The following is a 6,486-nucleotide window of genomic DNA, read 5'->3' as shown; positions in this document are numbered from 1 at the left end:
GGCCAACACTGAAGGACCCACAAGTAACCCAGCAGAGCAAAGACGGGTCTCCTCAGCACGAAGCTCAGCAAGCACCTCCGAGATAGGAACACGACCACGAGCAAGCAAGTGAGCCCGGCGGGGCTCAAACTCAGAGCGGAGACGAGATAAGAACTCATGAACCCTCTGAAACTCCAAGTCAGACCGCGTAGTCTGACAGCAACGGCAAGTGCCACAAATAACAGCCCTCGGTGAGTCAAGCTGACGCCAGATGGCAGAGCATTGTGAATAGAACTCATCAACAGACAAGTCACCCTGCTGAAGAGCATGCTCCTAACGCATCATAGAAAGGTATAGAGCATTGCCAGAGGGCTGATAACGCTGACAAAGATAGGACCACATCGCTGCAACAGTGTCGAGGCCCATGAACTCCGAAGCAAACTAAGGGAGGACACTCGCAGTGAGGACAGCAGCAGCTCAAGCATCATCATTGCACGACTGAGTGTAAGCAGACAAATCATTCCGGTAGACAGAAAGAGCATCAGAATATGCGGATACCTGCTGACCATAGGCATCAACGGCAGCATCATCAAGAGCCTTGGCTGCATCCCGATCAGCCTGAGAAGCATCAGCAGCAAGCATTGGCGGGACCAGTGGAACAGGAGCCAACGGAGCAACAGGGCAGGGCGGACAGGGTACCTCGCCAGAGAGAACGCCCCACAGAAGAAGACCGCGCATGTGGATACGCATGAACCCCACAAACTCAGCATAGTTGGTGCCATCGAAGATCACCGAGCACCGAGAAACCACAACATAACCCGAGGAGGACATGAAGAAGCAACTATGATGTTGCTGCCCTTTTTTTTGGTCAACTGCTACTGTAGCCCGATCTGGATCGGGAACCAGCAGTGCTCGAGGAATCAGAACGGGAACCAGCTGCGCTCGAGGAAATAGATCGAGCCAGCAGGGCTCGCAGGAGCGGGAGGTAGGCAGGGGCAGCCGGGGAGGACCGAAGCAGGCGGCGGCTGCGGCCGGATGCTGGGGGCGGCCAAGCAGGCGGCGGCTGCGGCCGAACGCCGGGGGCAGCCAAGAAGGCGGCGGCTGCGGCCGGACGAAGCAGCAGGCCGCGACGGCTGAACGAAGCAGCAAGCGGCGGCGGCTGGACGAAGGAGCCAGCAGTAGCTGCAGGACGAGGCAGAGGGCGGCAGGTGCCTGACGAGGCAGCTCGCAGCAGCTGCAGGACGAGGTAGCCGACGAAAGTAGCTGGGTGACGCAGTCAACGGGAGGATCCGGGCAGAAACTGCCAGCCACGGGCGGAGAGAGCCGGCGACGAGCGGATCTGGTTACGGGCGAAGCACGCACGGAGCTGCATCGAGAGAGGCTAACCTAGCATCTGATACCATGTTGGATAATGAGCAACTGACTTTACTGAGGGCCAAAGGCCAATACATATACATGTGTGGTAAAGTGCAGGAAACCCCTTATACAATGGGGATAAATCGAAAAGAGACTATACACATCTAACAAAAATAACATACCAAATCACTGATGTTATTATCCAAATTCAGCAACATACAAGACTGAATGTTACAGTAGAGTACACATTGCAAGTTCATCCAAATCCCTCAACTTTTACATTTGATTTGACACATCTTATTGTGTGGAGAACTACATGAGAAATTATCCTCTATATTCTATACAACTCAAGAAGATCAAAGAAAAAGAAAAGATCAGTGGCACTAGTACATAATAAATATGAGAAAACACAAAATTTGTGCAAAAACATGATCCATGTACATTCTAATTAGGATAAAGAGGAAAAAAGACTGCAGTCATGTTTTGTGATATAAGTACAATCTTGTCTTTTTGTATTTTCGGACAAGTCTACTTTTTTCCTCATATTTTGCCATACGCTTACCATGGAACTTCTTAAAAACTGGTTCAAGTGTACGAGTAGAGAGTTCATCAACACAGGACCATCGCCTACCAAAGAAAATAATTAATTCCCAATCATTATAGATAAAGGGAGGGTAAACCTTTTCATTGAATGCCAAGTTCATCTTTCTAAGATTGGGCGTAATCCACACGGGAGCCGGGCAGTTGGAGCAAAGCCGGGGAGACACAAGTTCCTCCCTGCTGTTATTACCCAAGTCGAGAATTCCCATATCAAGGGGATTGTTCTTGAATCCCCTTGTCCAAAGCACACTGTCATCAGGTAAAAAATATTATAAAAATTCAGTTATGGTTAGTTATTTTAAGGTAAAAGCATCTCTAGCATATGCCCTAAACTTAATCTCTCAAAACTTCTTCCTATTTCAAAAAGTTAAAAAACTTAAGGGATTAAACTTTTCCTTGGCTAGCAGATCCCCTAGAATTTTTGGTTTGACAATTCTTCCAAACCTTTGCTCGAACAACTGAAACAAAATTAATCTATTTCAAAGCAAACATAAACAATTCAAATGCATCATATTATAATTAAACTAGAACATAATTAAGGTTCACCCAACCCATCAAACGTAACAATAGGTTGCGCCAAAAGGCACAGAATGAACAAGTAAATTGCAAAAAGCACCAACACGCGATGGACCTAAATCCAACATAGCATGAGCCTCAAGCAATTGCGTCGTCACCGTTGGCACCACCATCAACGCTGTCGCCGCACATCTTAGCCAAGATGTCCCCACGGGCGAACTCTCAATATTGTTTCATATTCTTGTCCAGGTCTAGGATTCATGAACATGATAGCATGGCCATTGACCACTCTTTTTCTTCTTTGCTCCTCGACCGCCAATGCAAGCTTTTGCTCCTCAAGCTTAATCTTTATTAGTATTATTTTGGCCTCTAATGCAAGTCTTTTCGTCTCAATTTCAAGTCTTTTTTGTTCCGCTAGCACCTTCCTCTCTTTGGCCGCCGTCTTTTCTTCCACGTCTCCTCCATCATCTTCATCTCATAGAAACAAGTCATCTTCTCCTTCCGGTCGGCCGCCAATGCCCTCTTCATCTCCACAATCGCAATCTACTCTTCTTTGTATGCTCCGACACCACCATTCTTCTTGGTATGCTTTGCAATTTTGATCCATCTGGCCGGACGAAAGGAGTGGATGGGTTCTCTACTAAGGCCTTCCACTATGTAGGCCAAAAGTGATGCCAAATTTGCTTTTTGGATATTTGGCACCGATGCCCTACATTGTCAAGCCGATGCCAAATAAAAATTCATGGGCACCGGAGCATCTACTTGCTCCGAAGCCAAATCCATCGAGCAAATAAAGTAAGGGCGTCGTACTGCAGTGAGTCAGGAAGGAGGGCAGTGAGCCAGGAAGGAGAGACGCTGGCAGTGGGGTGTCTTGGCCTGGTCTATACTATTTTATGTATGTGGGTCCAAGCTTCAATCGATGCTAACTTCTCAACATGGTGTGAGCGGTGCTAAATATTTTGTATCTGACATAGATGTGTATGTGGCAAACTTTCAGAGTTTTGGCACCTAACACATAGTGGAAGGCCTAAGTCGGCATCATCAACAATAATGGTGTTGAGCCTTTGCCTCTTCGGTGTTGTCACATAGTTCCTTCTTGTCTACTTCTCATGTCGATCCAGCTCTTTGTAGCAATGATGCAAACAAAAGTCATAGCTCTTTTCCTACCAAATAAGGCCAACGCCCCAAAAATTGGTTCCTTCAGTTCTCCGGGCTCAAACAAAGAAAATTCCCACTGCTGCAGTTTAAGTTGATGACCACTGATAAAGCTACTAAGCAATGGGCTAAGAACAAAGGCCAAGGGTGTGGATGTCTGTTTATTAGTACTTGACTGTTTTTCAATTCGGAATCTGTCTAATTTTGGGCCATTCATAACCAAGCACGTGTATAGGCCAGAAAAACCAACACTTCAAATACTCCTCCCAGCCTCATCGTTTATTTTCTATCCATTTATTTAGCACCTTGTGGGTGGATCGGTGAACATGATTTTGCAATTTATTTATTTTCCATGCCCACCTGACTGTTCTAATCACACCCCAAAGCAATTCCTGGAAACTGAAACCGGAGATACAAAGTACACTGAAGTTAAAAAAAACACAAGGTATACTCGCTGTTAAAAAACTGAAATAGTGCATATAACCAATTTTTCCTACATAATAAAGGAGCATTAATCAAAAAGCAGATTGATTTTTCTGCATTACCACTGGAAGAAACATCATGCCAAGCATTAAGAAAGTTCGTCAGTCCCTCCAAAGTGAACTTACTCGTATACAAAATTTTCCAACAGTATTCGAGCTACCTATATCAACAAAAAGTCATAAAAGATTCCTTCAAACAGGTGAAACGTCGTGAGGACGAGCAATCCTGTCTCGAAATCACTCATAACAAAAACTTCCCGCGCGTCTTAGTTGATAGAAAATCTGGCCATCGTAATAACTTAGGCATCACACTTCCAAGTTAACGGCTAGATTCGGCATACGATCCATCACAACTATCATTCAAAAATCTAAACCAATGGACAAACACGACCACATTGGAATCATCTTCAACTTCGCCAACATCTGAAACGTAAAATCAACAATAAATACAACACTTACTCAAAATATTTTATAACCAAAACTGAAAGAAGCCTATAAATTGATAAACAAGATTTCAAGATGTAGCAGGAAATAATCCTTCAATGGATAATGGACCAATCCAGCCTTTGTAAGCATGAAACACAATATTTTTCTATTCCAATTTATGTCTCAGTTGGAGCAAAATAAAGGGTGGGAGAACAACCAAATTACTCAGAGTGATGTTTGGCTCTGAGATAATGGACCAATCCCAACCCTTGTGACAAACAACATGAGAAAAAAAAGGTAAAAAGGTACTCCCTCCGTCCGGAAATACTTGTCGTTGAAATGGATGTATCTAGATGTATTTTAGTTGTAGGTACATCCATTTCCATCCATTTTGATGACAAGTATTTCCGGACGGAGGGAGTATCATAAATGAAGTGACTTGCCTGAAAATATTGGTTGATGTCCCCCCTGGTTGAGAAAAAAAAGATCTACCTACAACTCAAGGACATTATGCAAAAAAATCAGAGTAGAACTTATAACGATGATGGTAGGATTGGTACAGATAAAGAATGAAAAGAAAATATGCAGAAGAGTTAGCATTTACAACTTAGCAGTCCCAGTATTTTTAGGATCGCTTCTAAAATTGCTATGCATATGAGATAGTCATAGAGCAAAACAAGAGACATCAAGAGTGACGACTTCAGTGAGGAGGAGACGGAGAAAAGACTGATCTGTAGGCATGACTAAAAAGGACGCCACCAAAAGAACTTGACACTTGTAGTTTCATCATGTGACCATACAAGACTTAGGTAGTGACAAATAAGAGCTGCAGAAATAGGAATCAAGGAAAAGATACTGATAAAAAACTGAAGAAATAGACTGAAGAAAGCACAAGGATAGGGCAACCTGGTGCATGTAGCTCCCGCTTGCGCAGGGTCCAGGGAAGGGTCCGACCACTTTGGGTCTATAGTACGCAGCCTTTCCCTACATTTCTGTAAGAGGCTGTTTCCAGGACTTGAACCCATGACCTCATGGTCACAAGGCAGCAGCTTTACCACTGCGCCAAGGCTCCCCTTCTGAAGAAAGCACAAGGATAAATGAAAGAATTAAAATGCAAGACTGTCCGGTTACTCAGCTCATGCTTGGACAGAACAGTGAAGAAACAAATACAATGAAAACTGATAAAAAAGAATTGACTGAAAAGTGAAAAGTAAACAAAGAGGTATTAAGAAAACTAAAGAATAATAACACAGCAGAAATGAAGAAATTTAAGAATGAAAGACTGAACAAACTGAAAAAAAGTGACGATTAACTGAAACAAAAGAAAAAAGAATGAAGGACTAATCAAGATTGGAAGTGAAGAAGAGAAAAATACTGAGGGACTACAAATTGACTGATGATTGAAGAGACCCCTCTTAGAAAATCAATGATGCCACAACACTGAAATGAACACACAATGGCATTACCTTCACAGATCCAGGAAATACAATCATTCCCTCGGGGAAATTGTCCAAGCTAATCGCTGCAGCTCAGAATAAGTTTTCCATACTTATTCTTCATATTAGATCTCACTACGGAAGAAGAAAAACTCTGCAAAACAACTACCGTAGATCTGAAAATTGAACTGAAGAAGTACAGAACATGGTGCTGAAATCAAAACCAAACAAAAGGAACTGGCTGCCAATCCACTGTGCAATCCTCCACACAACTTTTAGCAGTGTACATTCCATAAGCATAGGTACAGGAGTGCTGAAATCGTTGCAGCACGCAGGGTGCAGAGCTACAGGGGTAAAAAATCCTCCCTGCCCGTCGGCAACGTAACTCGGATGGCAAAAACACAACAGACTAAACAAGGGGAAAATAAAAGGCCGCGCATGGCGTACACACCTTGCCGGCGGCAGGCGCTGGTCTGGCCCCTCCATGCTCCATCTCCTACCTCTCTCTCAGACTGAGCAGGATGAATCCCCTGTGG

The sequence above is a fragment of the Triticum aestivum genome, chromosome 2A (genome assembly GCF_018294505.1).
Source record: "Triticum aestivum cultivar Chinese Spring chromosome 2A, IWGSC CS RefSeq v2.1, whole genome shotgun sequence".
NCBI classification, from domain to species: domain Eukaryota; kingdom Viridiplantae; phylum Streptophyta; class Magnoliopsida; order Poales; family Poaceae; genus Triticum; species Triticum aestivum.
Note: the sequence above shows the minus strand (reverse complement) of the source record.